General features: G+C 41.7%; 1 protein-coding gene across 1 annotated transcript in view; it reads left to right on the top strand.

Moving 5' to 3' along the window:
• Window positions 1-17,623, top strand: part of tenm1 (teneurin transmembrane protein 1) — a 250,841-nt gene that overhangs the window by 196,774 nt on the left and 36,444 nt on the right. The gene's annotated exons all lie outside the window — the stretch shown is intronic.

Genomic DNA, 17,623 nt, shown 5'->3' with positions numbered 1-17,623 from the left:
TCTGGCTAATTGTCCCAACCTTTTTAATTGGCTGACAGTAGTCGACTCCAGCATTCTGTCCTTTCTGTTTCCCGTCTGCGTCTCTGTTTGACTTGCTCTTATCTCTCCACTTAAACAAACTGATAAGCTATATACATGAAGAGCATTCACAAGAGCGTCACAGGGTAAAAGAATTCCAGTTTCGCTGGGTCAGAGGGCTTTTGGTGTCTCTCTCTTTTTTTTTTTTGCCCTCCTTTCAACCTAAATCTTGTTGGGTAAGCATTTTGAAGTTGGTGTTTGATACGGCCTCAGGAACTCATGACTGGATAAATTACATGAACTCGTATGTCCGGAGTTCAAAGCGGCTGCACTGTTGCTTTTCATTTTCAGTATTGTTATAGTTATATTAGATGTTGTCAGAAATAGTCCATTCTACAAGTTTTTCCCTATGTTACGTCCTGACCCAACATGCATCTTCATATAATGGAGCCGGTGTTTGAGAAGCCCTCTGAGACTCTTAAAACTGCATATTTTAATACTTCAAACACCAAATATGCCTTCATATGCTTTGAAAAATAGACCAAATAATGAGAATTTCAGAATTGTGTTAGTTGCAAAGATACCATCGTCATGATGTTCTAGGGAAACTGTCTTACCTTTTGCTTCCTTATTTGCGTCCTTGGATGTACATCCAATTAGCACCAAAGGAAATAAATGGTGCTCCATGATTGGCTATTTGCTGGGCAAATCAGGTTATTTTAGCTTCTCTTGAATATTTCAGAAATCCTCTGCAAATTTTCCACCAATAATTGGAAGTTAACAGGGGAAAAAAAAATCCAATATTTCTTTAGTATGTCTTGTTTATGTTTTGTTTGTTGTTCCTCACTTATTGTCTGACATTGAGGCACTTAGGCAGAATTACTGTGTGAAGCCGACAAGATTTACTTTCATTAGTGGAGCATTGCGACTATCACTAAGTTTGTCCACTTGACATATAAACGTAAAAAAACTTTGCTGGAAATAACTTTGGGTTTATTGTAAATGTTATGGACTCTCATAAGTTTCCTCTGTTGTTTTTTGACTTTTATCTTCCAGTCCAATAAATGACAGAAGTCCGCAGCAGAACGAGCTGTTTAGCATCATCACAATCTATATAGTCAAAACACAAAACACCATTTTGGCCTAAACTTTATGGAGGGGAAAAAAAATATATCAAAAATTAATAACTCTTCCCCAAGCGAAAATGCAAAGAGAACAAATGACTGCTCCATTAGTCTAATCTAATTAAATGGCATGAAGCGAAACAATGCAGACAAAACATGCAGTTTACAGCTCAGAACATAAAAACAACGCAAATAAAACTAAAAGTGAAATTACCTATTAAACATGAGGCTATTCTTTTAGCATCTGGTGGCCTTTTTAACAGCTTATAAAACTCTGCCAGACATTGTAAAGTATGACTGGTTCTGTGAATCTTCCTTCAGTGCTAATGTTGTTCAGAAAACAGGACTTTTTTCTTTCTTCTACATTTATTACAAACAGCAAGTTCTGGAGTGACGGGAAGTGCTCTGGATGATGTCGTCGTGCATTTCTGTCGTTACATGTAATAGAAAGCATTGACGTAGCGTGTGTTTCGTCTTCTGAATGAGAATAGCAATGGCTTGTGGCTAATATATTTCTTATCTGATTGCATGTGCCCTACCGTGACGGTTTGATGGAAATGAACTGTTACACTCCTGCTGATGTTAGTTGTACACAAACCTTAGGTTGTTTACATGCGGCATTGTTAATTAGTGTCTGGAGTAACCATAGTTTTTCTGTATACTTTATATGTTAATCGCCATCTATTAATGCAACACGGTTCCTTCTGAAGCCATACCTTCTCATAATGTGTGATTGTTCTTAGACGATACTTTATTTACTTTTTTCAGATAGCAACCTTTGAAACTAAATTTATTTTCTATGTTATTTTATTGAAAAATGAAAATTGCATTTGTAATTTGATTATACAAACAGCTAAAATTGTAAAGTTCAAAATGTGCCACACCATGTTCTGCTAATATTCCTTCTTGTGCATCTGCTGCTGGTTTTTGTGGCATAATGTCCTACAGAACCATTTTTAAAAATTGCTTTCTCCAAAGTTTAAGGCCACATCAAGACAGAAGTCATGATGGCATAAAATAGTCAGGAAAAGAAAATAATCAGTAAATCCCTCTGGTTCATTCAAGTATAGAAAAGAAACACAAAGACGACAGGTGAAGTAGGTAGAAGTTATTATCTGCTTTAATTTGACACACGATTGCAGGAGTATTATTTTGAGAGCGCAAACCTCAGCACCATTGAACATCCTGTATCTGTGCCTTTCACTAATAGAAAACTCTGTTCCCTCCTGAAAAGGTGTTTCATACTCGCCTCGTCACTGCGGGGGACAAACTCTGCCGTGGCCGTTTCATTCAGAGTCGCCAGTGCTTAGAAAGGCTCTAGACTTCTGCCTGTAGCCCCCGGTTTTCCTGTCATCTGTCTCCCACAGCTCACCCTCCACCTCCTCCTCGCGCCCTCTTACCAATGGTAATGAGTGGTAGACTTCACAGAGAAAAACCCCTCTGATTCTTTTTTGAAGCTGTTCTTCTGTGATTTTTCCTGCCACTGATCTTGTCTCGAGTCCTCTTGTGAACTCCTCTCGCTCCGAATTGGAACGTCCTTTTATTTTCTCTCATTCAAACTGGGTTTTCACCCCGCCTCGCTTCCGCCCGTCCTTCCAACCAGACCGCCCCCCCCCGTGATCCCTCGTCTACGTACTTACACTTACAAGCTATATCAAACAAGCCGTGCCTTAACGGTAATCCACGCCATGTCGTTTTATTGCTATGCTGCTAACGCTTTGTCTGTATTCTCCCTGTTATGTAAACGGCAGGGATTATCTCGTGTCCTTCAAACACCACTTATGAATAGGAGATCTGGGGCATTGTTTGGAGTTGGCTCTATGCAGTGTTCTGCACTCAATTAGCTTAGTAAATAAAAGGCCTTGCTCCATTTAGGATGGATCCCATGTCTGACATGAAAGAGGTTGCAGTCTCAGAGGAACCCCCCCGCCCCCCTAACCCTCCAGCCTTGGCTCTCTTCTATACACTCTTTCTGTTCACAGCATGTCCCTCTTTTTTCTTCTCTATTTTTTTTTTTCAGAATACATTTGTTCATTAATATTTTTGTGTCTGTTTCATGTGTTTGGACAGATGAATTCGAGTGAGTTTGGTGCTGGAGGGATTAGTTGTTGGTGGTTGCCCTGTGCAGGTTTTATCTGCTGCGTGTTGACTCGTCCCAGACACCCAAAAGCTGACATCCACAGAGAGAGGAATGTGCTTTTATGTGTGTGGGTGTGTGGGTGTCTGAGACTGTACACACTCTTCCTCTGACCCACAGGGGGCAAGCTAATGCCCTTATCAGGACCTGACATACTGCCACCACATTTCTCCCTTTTGCCCTGCCGGCCTGTCTCTCCGCCTCTCTTTTCTCCTTTCTCGCGCTTTCTTTCAATCTCTCTTTCCGTCTCTGTCTTCCCCGCACAGCCGATGGCCTCAAGGCTCGTTGTCGGTGTTAAGATGACGTTGCCGAATGAAGCTGTGAGGTTTTAAACAGTTACAGTTTGTAGCATATTAAACAACTTATATGTTTGAAAACGGGAGAAGATCTCAAAGAAATCACAGTCAGGGGTAAATAAGTTTCACATGTCTTGCAACATCGCTGCTCAGCTGCCACCGTTGCACCAGGCAAGCTAGACTCCAAACTGTGCCTGGTGGTTGACGTCGTATAAGCAGCTTAGGTGAATGAATGCCTCCACTCTCTGGCTGCTGGTTTTATTTACAGAGATGAAAAGCGTAGGAGGATATCAAAGTTTTATGTGGATAAATCAAGCATCCCTGTATTGATCAGAAAGTCTTTACTCAGATCAATAGAAATAAAGGAACCAGCCACTGTTTGCAATAAACAAATCAAGCAAGAACAGTTTAAATGGCTCGACCCAGTTGAACTTTGTTTCTTTGAATTAAATCCATCATGTCATTTTCGATGACTACTGCAGTTGCAAAGTCTTCGGGACTCGGTGGAGCTCTCTTTTAATGACCTGCTCCTAACCTTGCTCAACTATGCTGCCAACTGGATTACCAAGACCCATCAGGCCCAAAGCTGTCATTTCATATCTGTTTGCTTCTTTGAACTTTTTGGACAATACTTTTGTTGTATTTACAACATAGTGGGAAATCTAATCCAAGTTTTTAAGGTTTTTCCACCTCAAGCACAACTGATGGAAATTTGTACTCAGCGGGTGAAATTGTTGAAACTAATCATTCAGTGTTGAATTTGGGTGAAATTCTTATTATAGTTTATTTAAATATTGTCAGTGTCCATACCTGAACCTTTTTGAATGGAAGCTGAGTCTACTGGTGAAACTGTGTTTGACTTTTCTGAATCTTTGAAGGGAATCTTTGAACTGTTCATCCACCACAAGTCAATTTCTCACAAACTAGCTTATTATTGAAAATCCAGCTGAAAGTGGGTAGTGCTGTTGAAATGAAAAGTAAAACTACCAGTGAAATATGTTAATGACAAAACTCAGTGAGCCTTAACAATGGAAGCATTGATAGATTGATAGTAATTTCTGTATTCTAGTATTGTCAATCTTTGTGGATCCAGCAGTCTGCATAACCTCCAGTCGACTCTGTACCTACTCATCATTCTCTGGTGACCTACCACCTTTGCACCACCAATTTTGCATTGTTAAAAATGTCCCAACCTAAATAATTTAGCCTTGTTTGTGTGCATGCCTTGCATAGTCTTGCATTTGACATGAGCCAGGCATTTGTGAATTGTGGTGAAGTTGCTGTTTAAAGCAATGATGGGAAAAAACAACAATAAAATATGGTTTCAGAAGTATCATACAGGAGAATAGCTGTGCAATTTAATTTTATTTGCACTTCTGGCATTAGTGCACCAAGGAGAATTGAAAGCAGTATGTGGCTAATTTTATATGCTCCCATATACTGCACACACTGAAGTTCACAAATGTCCGGAGGTGATTCAAACAACTCAAAATTTCTCGTCTTAGCACAGAGGACATCTGAAACAAGCTACGACCGACGGACATAAAAACACTGCAAACCTGTGCATGACTCAGCGGCGTTAGTATTCTTTGGAGGCAGAGTTGCAATTACTTTTCCACAAATCTGCCGCTTCCCAAACTGTATTCAGCCGCTGCTATGGCGAGGTGATCAGATCTCCCAGGATTGATTCTTTCATGGCAGCTGCTCTCTGTTTTAACTTTGAAACAACCGTCCCATTCTTATTCTCCCTCTGGCTCACAGCACATTTTCTACAGACTGATTGTTGCATCTGGCAAAATGGAGGAGGGAGGAGAACAGATTACAGATGGAGAACAGAAGAACTGAAGGAATGCGTCAGAAAGCGAGTGGAACCAAAAACTATAAGGATTTTTAAAAACGACATGATTTACTACATCATAAAGGTAAAAATAGAGAAAAGGAGAGATGATGAAATGGTAAGAGAGAGTCAGATAAATCTGTGTTTCATGTTTAAATCCTGTAGCACGATGCAGTCCCACACCTCATCTGCATATTAAACTCACCCTGTGGCTGCCGACCCTCTCTGAGGGTCAACTATCACAATTTCTGTTGGCTTAAACAGAGCAGCGCTTTACAAAACAAGGGCACCAGATAAGCCACACTTTGTTTTTTCAGCTCCAATATTCAGCTCATGTGTGCACATTCTCATCTGTGTGTAGTTTTTAACAGCCTGCGTCTCTGTTTTGTTTCGCATTGACCAAGCTTTTGTCTTTGCCCCTGGACATTCCTGCATTAATGATACACACATGAATTAATCACACAGCAAGGCAAACAGCAGCATACTTTTATGGTAATACAAAGCAGAGAGAGAGAGAGAGACGCCATTGGGTCATGCTATTTCTGCTGCAGCTTGTTTTCTCACTGCAGCATCCATGATAATTAGAGGAGCGGCGGTGGTTTGTGAGACAGACATGCATCACTGAGCAGCCACACCGTGAAGCTCTACCGGGGAGTCGGTTTCTCCCAAAATGATTTTTAGAAAATACAGCTGCTGGGGGCGGAAAAATCCAGAAACTCTAATAAATAGCAAAAAAAAATTTAAACACAGCACAGGTACATCTGGACTTGCTCTGCTACAACCCAGATGATTTCTGTTTGTTCTTGTTTTGGGTTTTTTGGAGACCTATGGCTCGTCTTTGCTAAAACATTTACAGATTGTCTTTGTTCTTACATGAATCTGGCAGATTCTGAATTGTTTTTTTTTTGTTTTCAATGTTATATTATGTTTCTGCGCTGTCTTCTTTAAAGTGAAAATAAAAAAAACAAGTTAAGAATGATTTATCCTGAAGGATACCAATTCCTTTTTATCATCGTTGTGCTTCCAGAAAGATAAATGATTGCTTTTGATTCTGAGGTATCTATGGATCGCAGGACAAATGTAAATCAGTTTTCTGAACCAGCTGATAGCCGCTTCTTTTCCACCTTTTGCTTCCCGCTTTTCTTAATAAAAAAAAAAACACACACACACACACACACGTTGGACCAAAGAACACATCCACCTCTAAACGGTCGCAGCGACAAAAGTGCAGCTTTTACAGAGACGCTCTCCTCGTGGAAGATTTAATTTCAGGTTGCCGACCTCTATTTAAGAGGTACTGTCAAAAAATAATGGCAAACATTTTTTTTTTTTTTCTCCGCTCTCGAGATCTGCTTACACAAAAAGAGGGCCGGGTGTGAAAGGTAAAAGTGCTGAAGTTGTACGGCTCTGAGCTGATTTAAAGGCTTAATTTTAGTCGTCAGTCGTTCTCTTCACCTTGTTCTGCGAGGATCCCGCAGTTATTATGACTTATTTATGGCAACATCTTCAACCTGCTGCTTCAAGGTTTCTGCAAGCCAAAGTGTCTGAATATCACAATCCATTAAACTTAAATGATAGTTAATATTACACATTTAGGTGTCCATTATACTTCAGCTTTGTTGGAGCAGCGTAATCATTATTTTATGTTTCATTAACTCAAGCAGTTAAATAAACAATCTTTCTGGCGTTTGGGATATCAGATGGAGTCTGATGTTAGCACAGCGTATCATCATTATTCGCCCGTTGACGCTGTAACAAGTTGATCTAATTGTTGTATTTGGTTGTTTCTAAAATAGATTTTACGACTGAAAATGCATAATAGAGATTGTGTCTACACTGAAAGCTAGCCTGACACAAACGCTTCCGGATGCAAAGAGTCCAACCGGTCGTCTCTTGAGCTCTTTAAGCATACAGTTGTTTTCAGCACATAAAACATTAGAAGCCCCTCTGTGGCTCCCGACTGAGAGACCCTCATTATTGGCCTTTTCCTCCAGAGTGAGGCCATTTTCTCTGCACATAGACCGCCGCTGAAAGGACGATTCGAACCGCAGAAATGTAATCAGTGGAAGAGTGGAGTGACTGGCACGGGGAGGATGGGCCCAGACGCTTCATCTCCTCTCACCGCGGGGGGAAGGAGACGTGGTGGGAAGCCCATCAGAAAGTGGGCTGTGAGGATACCAGCGTAAGCAGCAAGGTCCTCTGGGTCTCAGGTGGCCGCCATCTGAAGTGCAAGTGTAAAATAAAAAGGAGTCCTGGTGAATAAACTGACTCGTTTCTGCTCCTGCAACAAACTGCTGCTCAATTTTATTCCTTTTGTTGGCAATGATCTCACATTTATAAGGGGAAAAATGACCTCATTTCTTAATTCAGTGTCCTGTTGTGGAATATTGTGCATAAGTAGATGTGGTCCAGTTTCCATGGTTATTTTGTGCCTTGAATATAACAATTGTTCTTGACCAAAATTCATATATATAGACCACTTTAAATTTCGTTTCTCCGATTTTACTCTTTCTAGGTATACACTTGAGTAAAATGCACATTGTTCTTTTATTCTACAAATTACTGACATGTCTCTGAATTTCCAAGCAAAAATGTCGTATTAATTTGCAGAAAATGAGAAACGGTCCAAATCAGGAAAAAGATGCAGAGCTCTCAGACCTCAGATGATGCAAAGAAAACAAGTATGTGGTCATTTAAAAATAACAACACTGATGCTTCAACTCAGAAGGAGTTCAGAACATCAGTATTTGGTGGAATAACCACGAGGTTTTCAATGGAGTTCAGTGTAGGTTTGAAGATGAGTTTCTCCACACTACAATCCTCACATCTGTCTGTCAGACGGTCAATTTTAATCAGACTTGTACAAAATTGCCATCAAGCTTTTGAGAACCATCACGTGACAAGATGATAATTATATTGCACAAACACAACAATAAATTGTATGACTGTAATAATCATACGATATTAGCATGATTGTTTCATTGTACAAATGTGACCATTATCTTGCATAAACATGTCTGTTTCATCCAGATGATGGCAGTAGTGCGCTTTTCGTGCATGCATAATGAAGGATAACTTACGGGTCAAGTACTTCATGCCTGGTCTAAGACATAAAGAGGCGCTGATGCTGCTGCGTGTTGTGGATTCTGATATGGACCTTTAACAGAGCGGAGATAAAAATCAGTCCCATCTCGAGACCTTCTCAGTTGACCAGCTGGACCGTTGCCAGAGGCGTCATGGATTTTAGGTTCTCCACCTTAAATGTGTTCAGTTTGAACATGTTGTGACTCAGGGTCCAATAAATACATCTGTTAAAATTTCTTGGTGTTGAACAAAAGCAAACGAGGCTGATCAGGGTATGTAAATCCTGCACCTAATTTTATCTGAAATGTCTATAAACTTAGCTTCACTCAATCCATAACAGGAATTAGAGCAAACTTAGAATACAGAAAAAAAACCCTCCTAGATATCAGTTTATGTAGAGAAACTACTCATCACCTTAGTTCTACGTTTACCATTAAACTTTTAATATCGGAGCAAGACCTGGAGAAACTCCTGTTAGTTCACAAATCTAGAACAAACTTAGTTTATAGAATCAAACATGGAGAACCAACATTTAGTTTTAAACCTCACTAATCTTACTAAACACGGAGAACCAATATCTAATTTTATCAGATTATGAACACAGAGAAACTCTTACTAATTTATAAATTATGGACCACTTGACACCTGGTATCCTGTGCTTTCGAGTCTCACTGCCAATTCAGCATGAAAGTATACTACTGCAAGCATCTGGATGAAAATACCACATTGGTACAGTATAATTATCCTGCTATAACATGATCATGTTCAACAACTTATTTTCCTGTGTGACAGCAAAGACCTGGGCTTATAAAGGACTATTTTGAGGTTTCTTTGACTCAACAATCATTTAGTTCCGTTAACTACATGTTTTTGTTGAGTATTAGCAGAAACTCAACCGCTGCTAACCGGTGGTCGGCTTTCTGACGCTGGCCTGTATGTTTCCCTACAGAACGTCCAGATCGTCTGGAGACTCCGTTGTGCTCGCCACATATTCAAGGCTCGCCATGCCAGATGCAGGAAGGCAGCCACATAACAAAACCCAAAAGGGAGAAAGCCAGGTTTTATTCGGTCCATATCTTATACTTGGGAGACAGGCTGCATGTTAAGAACCAAACACTTTTTACTGTTGTTAGCAGCTGTTTATGCAGGAACGCGAAGCTGCTTGGACGTCACTTTGTAGCCTTTAGCTTTCGCAGTCTTCTTTCCGATCTCCTCAAGCAGCTGTCGGCTTTGCTTCCTCTGATCAATGTTCAGTGTTGTGCTCTTGACGATACCAAACAATGCAGCAGCATGCTTGTTTCCTTTTAATAAGCTGAATGCCCGAGACACTGGAAGGCAGCTTTGATGCTAATTACGGGTTTAAAACAGTTTGAAACATGACATGGATGTAAAAGTTAATAGTCTTTTTAGGGGTAGCAGTAAATCTGCTCGTGCTATTTTAGCATATCTTGGCTATCGATGTCATTCAAACTGGAGAGAATGAGTTTAAGGATTGTGTTTTGAGATAAAACATTCATAGCCTGCTAGAAACAGCTCAGTACTTTTCTTGGCTTTTGTAGAGGCAGGTTTTAAATATGTGCAATTAAACTAGCATGTTGGGCAGAACACTGCACAGACTGAGGGCTGCTTTGTTTGTAGTCTCAGTGTGTAGAGAGGCTTCAGAGAGATTACTGAAGCTGACTGTGTGTGTAATGAAGCCCAGAGTCAATAACAGATGCAGGCTCCAGGCCAGGGGGCTGAGTCTGTGCGTCCAAAGTGCGACATTTGTGCAAGTCCATTTTCTGGCACATGCTTGTTGTTGATTGACAGCAAGCAGGTCTCTAGACCTACTCTGCTTCCCGCTGTGAAGGGACAGACAGTTAGTTATGGGTGCCTTGTTAAAGGCATGTCAGGCTGACAGCGTCGGTGTGATCATGGTAAATGTGACACGCGTATTCCTTTAACTGGTTGGGATGGCCACTGCTGTCAGCTTGGCTTGTGGCTTCCTGTGGGAGCTTGGCCGACTGACAGGAGGAGGGAGGCTTTGCTGCTTGTGGAGAAATAAACTGCATTTACAAGAGTCTAATGCCTGAACACACACACACACACACACACACACATACAAATTTGTATGTGTTACATAGGTGAAAGGAACTTGTAATCTGAGAAATGGTTTGACTTCCATTGTTTGACTTAAAACACTGCTGGTGATGGAATATCAGTTTTACCCAGTAATATTAAAAACTGCAAGCTGGTATCAGTATAAATATGTTTACCATTTAAGATCCTATTACCACAGGCCTACTTCCAATTCCTCAGTATAACCACAGACAGATCGAAGGATTTTTTTTTTCTTGAATGATTTTTTGGGTTATGGTTCTGAATACTTTCGCGATTGGAAAAACGGCTAACTCGGATCATCTTCAACTGGCATCCGCAGAATTGGGTTTAGCGCTGACTGGTCGTGATTGTTGTCACATTGAACAGTCAGAAAAACTGATGCTTTGTCTTAGCGCAAAAAAATCAAGCTTAAAATTTCCCAGGTCCAGTTTATCTTTACTGTTTTTTCTTAATGTTTTTTAAACACAAAAGCTAAATCAGAGTAACGGCAGTGGCTGCCTCTGTACAGCCACGCTTGCATCTCCCTGTGTGTTTTTCTCTTTTTTAGTTCTCGTTCTAAAGAGCGTGGTGACACGAGCCAAACCCAAAAATTAGTGATGAACATATGGGAGCCGCCTCACATTTGGGATGTCTTTTGGAAACTGTAGGAGGAGTGGAAGCATCACCTAATTACAAATCCAGTTGGATCCCCCCCTTCCTGTATTCTCGTTTCTAAGCCTTGAAATTGTTCCATCCCATCTGATTCCATTTACTCTTCTTTTTTTCCCCCCCGCTAGAGCACCTCACTGGTTTGTTATTGTGATGAGGTTTGGTTAACAGGGGGGGAAGGGGAAAAAAATCCTCTTTTGATAGACCTCCATGTGTTTGTTTGATGTTCTAAACAGCGCAACCTAATCTGTAGACGCTCTGCAGTGATCCAAGCCCTCTCTGCCTTTCACAGAGCTTTCCAGCCCAAAGCTTTTCACTAGGTTCTATAATTGAGTTTGTCTGCCGCCTCTGTGATTGCTTTGGATCTTTCTTCGCTATCAAACATGGCAATTACTGCCAAATCGCATATTTTCTAAAAAAAAAAAAAAAAGTGGGGGGAAAAAAGAGTCTATTCGCTTAGAAATTAGCATGCAACTGTTACAGAAATCTTGTTTTCTTCTTGCCTTGCCATACATGTGTAGAAAGAAACTATAGAAGCCAAAAAGGAAAGAAACGCTGCTATCAATAATTAATTAATGGGGGTTAATATGTTAACAAACTTATACTGCCTGGTAATTAGATGAGCCACAGTGTCTGAATCAGACCTAATTACAAATGCACTGTCTGTTCTGTGGGGCTTAAATGAATAATTAATTGCAGGACGCATGAATTATTTCTACGTACACGTTTGTGTTCCTCATGGCAGAAACACTGTACATACTTGTGTTGTTTCCCGTTTGTCGGGGATAAGTGTTTGATTAGGTGAAAGTAAAAACGATCGGACACCAAACATCTATCACAGAGAAAGAGGGAGGAGAACCGCACGTCGTAGATCACAGACAAATAGCTGCTGCACAATCAGTGAGTGATTGATTGCAGCAGCACGAACCTATTGCTCCGGATTATTTATATGTTTATTTATTTTTTGTTTTTTTGTTGGGGTTGTTTTTTTTTTTTTTTTTTTTTGTCTTTTTTTCAGTGAAGGTGTCGAATCAGGCATTCTGTCGGCACAACGGAGTCTGGTTGCGGTGCGCGGCAATGTTTCGCTCCCAGACTTGAGTGAGCAGGTTTATTTCCTCCGTGCCCACGGGCGTCCTCTCGGTCTTCACAAAAAAAGAAAAGAAAAAAAAGGGGGTGGATGGGGCTGGGGGGAAGGTTGCGGGTATATATGCGCGCCCGTGGGTGGGTGTGAGAATTTCTCATCTGCGAAAAACCGCTCTGATTTATCCGCTCCGTATTTGCATACGTGCACAATGTGATTAACTGCCGGGCCTTATCTGTTCGCCAAGTTGTCTCGTTGCACGCATGCCTGCATGCGCCTACCGGTAGACTCCCCGGGTTCACACAAGTCCACATGTGTGAGCGCAGTCTCTCTCTCTCTCTCTCTCTCTCTCTCTCTCTCTCTCTTCTCTCTCTCTCTCTCTGTCTTCCTCTCTCAGATTCACACATTTACGTAGCTGAGTGTTTGTCAGAAGCAAGGTGATGAAAGTGAACGGTAAACCACAGCGAGCAGGAGAAGACTGAAACGGCGTGTTGTTCGGCCTCACTTACGACCGGGCTGCAGCAGCGGGGTGAGCCCTGCAGGCTCTCCCCAGCTAACATGTTTGGCTTTATTGATGGCCTGGGTGGCTCTCCGCGGTCAGTTGTGCAGGTGAAACAGAGCATCTGTCTACATTCACCTGTCAGTCACATGTGGTATTTTAGCGCTGAATGGCCGTTAGCCACAATCAGCAGCTGCTGGGATCATTTAGATGCTGTAATAATACGTCAGCGTGTGTCATTATCGCCCAGTGGGCCCGGGGTCATGAAAGGAGAGACTGAATGACTTACCTTAGGTGTGTGTTTGTTGTGTGGGCGAAGGGAAGTTTTTCCAGGCTGAAACTTGTGTTTGTCGTGATGCTTGTTTTCTTTTGGTGTCGTCTTTGTGTTTTTTTTTTTTTATCTAGTTTTGTTATGTTTTGTTCTGACAGAATACGTCATGTTGTCATGCTAATTGTTTCTTGATGTGTTTGAACCTTTCTGGTGATAGGATGATACAATAGATAATTTCACAATTTGGGTGGACAAATGATAGTGTGATTTTTTTCCTAGTTTTTCTGATGTATTTTTTTCTTATACTAAGAATTTTATATTATCCATTCCAACTGATATTTGGATAACATATATACGCTGAATGCCATCGAAAACCTCATGGTTAATCCACCTGACATTGTTTCTAAATGAACATGAACTTGTTTTTTGTTCATTATTTGAGGTCTGAAAGCACCGCATGTTTTACGTTATTGTGACAACAATTTCTAATTTTCTGCAAATAAATACTACATTTTTGCTTGGAATTTCGAAGACATGTTGTTAGTATTCATAGAATAAAAGAAAAATGTTAATTGATAATATACCTATAAAAGGTAAAATCAGAGAAACTGATCACTTAAGTGGTCTCTTAATTTTTTTGAGGGCTATATATATATATATATATGTATATATATATATATATTTGTTATAAACTCCATATTTTAGTAGGTGTTTCCACCATCGGTGGTGTAGTTCATTTTTAACATTTGGTCTCTGCTTTGTCCATTCCGAAATCTATTAGATGTGTTTGAATATAATTGCATCAAAGATTCAATCATCTGGCCTAATCTTCCTGACCCAGGTGAAATTGAATTTGTCAGGATGGTTAGGAGGAGAACGGGAACAAACAGAGATCAAGCGTATCATAAAATCTTTGCTGCTGAAAGCAGCATGTCGCTGACCTCAACAGGAATATACGCTGCTGTCGTATTCGGTACGACAGCAGGTTTAATTAAGAACACTTTTCTGCATTAAAATGTTTTTATTGATCTGATGGAGGGCTCTAATCTGAAATGTTGCATTTTTAGTTAGGGATAGATCAGGCCTAGAATTTACTGCTTTTGTTTTTAGACCATTGCGGTGGCTGAAATCCTAAAATCAAGATTCGTTATGCCGATCTTCACTTTGACTTATAACCATAAAGTAATTTATTTTCAGTAGAATGTCCATTGTCTCGCCATTTTCAGTTAGAACCACATAAATCTGACATAAGTCAAAACCGAGCACAGTAGAAAGCCTTTTGCCCCTTCCCATTAGCTACACCTAAACAGAATCACACTTGACCTTCAATGACCCACATCCCACTGGAGACATGCTCAGAACTCAAATTAAAATACGCCCCCTGGTGGTGATAAACACACAAAAAGATAAAAGGCTCCTACAACCATAGTGTGAGTTTTGTTAAACGTCTTTGAGCGCTAACTTGTCGCTTGTTGAAACCACAGAGTGAGTCAAGTGGAAATGAGTGATTGACAGGAGTGGCGAAGGGTGGAGCTCTGTTCGCACTCTCTGGGTTGTGTGTATCGTATGCTTATTAAACGCGTCACAGAAGCCAAAGCTTGACCATCGAGTCAATCATTTCGGCCGGTTTCGGGCCTTAAATCCAAACTCCATTGTTGATTTAAAGAAAAAAACACGGTGATGTCAGTCAACTCTAAAACAGACGTGTTCAAAAATATCCTAAAGAGTCCAAAATGATCATGGCAATCCGATGACGATTATTCGTCAACATCTTGCAAGTTTATTGGGGAGGCTGTCCTCACTGTCTCGGGGAAGTTGACGTGTTTAGACATGTCTTCTTCACACCTCTAGCAGCAGCTACTAGTGTCACTCTTTGATAGGTGAAAGCAAATATCAAACAGCTGACTTCCTGCAGTCTTGATCTTCAGGTGTTAGCAGTCAGAGCTCACAGCTCACCGCATTCGGATGTTGCTGAGCGCCACGGGGCTGTCGACTGCTGCTGCTAAGTGAGACGCAAATCCACCGCCCGAGTTGTAATTAGTCTTTCTTTCACCTCGTCCTGCTTCCTACCTTCCACCTTTCCTCACCTCTGTGCGCGGGAGATCCCTCGTGGCTCCTTCTCTTCAAATATCTGTAATCAACACAACAAGACGTTCTCCGGGAGCCCTCTTTAAGGCATTAATCAGATTGGATTGGATTGCAGTGCCACAGGGGGGTCATTACGACCGATATTCTTTTGACAGGGACACGGAGCAAAGAGATCCCTTTTGACAGAGAGGGATGGGCCTGCAATAGTTCATTTACCCAACTCCCCATCACGCCTTTGTCTTATCAGCACCTTTTCCCGCACACTGTTTGTACTTCTTCCTTAAATATAATGCTGTGTCATTCCTTCTTTCACTTTGCTCTGTTCCTCCAAGGTCACCTCACCAACACCGCTAAAGATCCCGCTCTGAATCGAGCCGAATGTCCGTCTCCCTCTGGAGCTCAGATTTGTCTCAATTACTCTGCTCCTTGTATGTCTGCCTAAACATGAACATCTGAGAGTCTGGTTCACTCAGGGAGAAACCGTAAATCCTCTGATGTCTTCTGAGTATCCTTTGGATATATAGAGAGGCTGTAAATTCCCCTAATGCAACACACATCTTTATCCGCGGCGGCAGGAAATCCAGCCGCTGACAAGGAGAATGTGGACTAATCTACCGCCTTTTCGATAAACATTCTGGAATACTCTTAAGCGACACAAAAACTGGTGTAAATCCCTACGCAAAGCAATAATAGTGATCTTTCTTCATTGTTGTGGCTGCGCGACGATGAATAAGTCAGTCTGGTCCTGTATTTATTGTTCTAAAGAGATTGGCAGTCAGTCAGAACCCTTTTTGGTGGAAACAGACGGCGTGCCAAAACCGAGAGTGTCACAAAGAAAGGGGGGTGGGGGAACAAAGAGTAGGAGAGGAGGATGAAGGGAATTTCAGGCAAGAAGTCAACGGAAGTGGGCGAGAAGACGTTCAGGGACAGTGCGGGCGAGAGAGGAGGGGAAATCAGTATTGAGAGAGAGACCCGTCTGCCTCGTCATGTCCTTGTGCAGGATTTATGAGCTGTAAGATCAGGGACGGGTTTTAGATCGGAGCTCCTGGAGCGGGGATGTATGGGAAAGTGAAAGAAGAAGTGCATAGAAGACGAGGATGGCCATCCTCCCTGGGGAGGGGAGTACTGTGTTTTTCAGGGGCTAAGAAGGCTCAGGGCGTTGTGTGGGTTCAGACTCGCCTCCTGCATAATAGCAGGTGACAGGAGGGGGTAGCAGTGAGGTTGAGAGGAGCAGAGGAAGAACATGGAGGAGGAAAAAGAAAGACGCAGGCCCACAGATTAAAGCAGAGCAAAGACGTAACCCGAGAGTTGAAGGTCAGTGATTTGATTAGAAGTCAGAAGATTCAGGCGAGCAACAACAGCAGCAACAAAAAAAAAGACAATGCAAAGGGAAGAGGCCACTAGGAAAAAAAGAGAGCAGGAAAAGATCAAGTTAGGTTTGATGGAGAGCAGAGGGAAGCTAGCAAAGGAGAGGAAAGGTGCTGTTTGAGTGCAAGGCGATGCTGTTTGGGCGGTGTAATCTGTCTGTGTCAGAGGAATGATGAAGGGGCCAGCAGGGAGAGCTCTGCAGTTCACCTCCTGGCCCCTGGTGGAAACACAGTGACCCTGGCCCTCCCCCCTGCCCACCTCCCGTCTGCAGTGCCACTTCACCTGTACAATTTATGACTCGCGGGGTCGGCCCAGGGTTGCTAAGCGCGAGGACGCTGGCGAATCCAGCGGTGGCGGCGCGTGTGTGCGCGCGTCGGATGTGTGTCCGCATATGGGTGTGCTTGTTGAGGAAAACCTTTCTGAGCAGAAACTTCATTTTATAGCTGGAAGGATGAGAAACTTGCTCGAACCTGGAACAGAGGGCAGAAAGGACTTGTTGTTTCTGGTTCGACGTAAATACGCCAAAATGATTTTCTGTGGCTCAAAAAGGAAAAAATTAATAAATAAATACAGCTACAGCCAGAAAACTATCAGGGAAAATGCTAAAGATTTTTGACATTTCATCCCTGCGGAGTCAGGGATACATAGTTTACGTAAATATGTGACATTAGATGATGGACTTTCACTACAAATCCCAGAACTTCAAACAGTGTCGTGTTAAGAAGCAGCACCGCCATGTCCTCCAGAGATTGCGCTTGTCAAGTCCATTGCAGTAGTGCTCCCTCTTCCTGAACTTTTTCATAATTCATTGTGCTTCAACTACAAATTGTTCATTCATTTAATATTAATTTTATAAGACAGAACAAAGGAATGTTTCCTGATGGTTTTCTGTTGTTTATTTTTAGCGATGAAATCTGAAAAGTGATGCATTCTTTTGCATTTAGCCTTCTTTAATCGGAAACTATTATTCCTAGTGTGCGACATGGTGGTGGCAACATCATGCTGTGGAGAGTCACTATTATCAGTCAAAAGTAAGGTGGACAGAGATAAATACGGGACTAAACCCTTTTAA

The sequence above is a fragment of the Poeciliopsis prolifica genome, unplaced genomic scaffold (assembly GCF_027474105.1).
Source record: "Poeciliopsis prolifica strain line A6 unplaced genomic scaffold, Auburn_PproV2 SCAFFOLD009, whole genome shotgun sequence".
NCBI classification, from domain to species: Eukaryota; Metazoa; Chordata; class Actinopteri; order Cyprinodontiformes; family Poeciliidae; genus Poeciliopsis; species Poeciliopsis prolifica.
The sequence above is the reverse complement of the archived record's forward strand: the minus strand, read 5'-3'. Positions and strand labels throughout refer to the sequence as shown.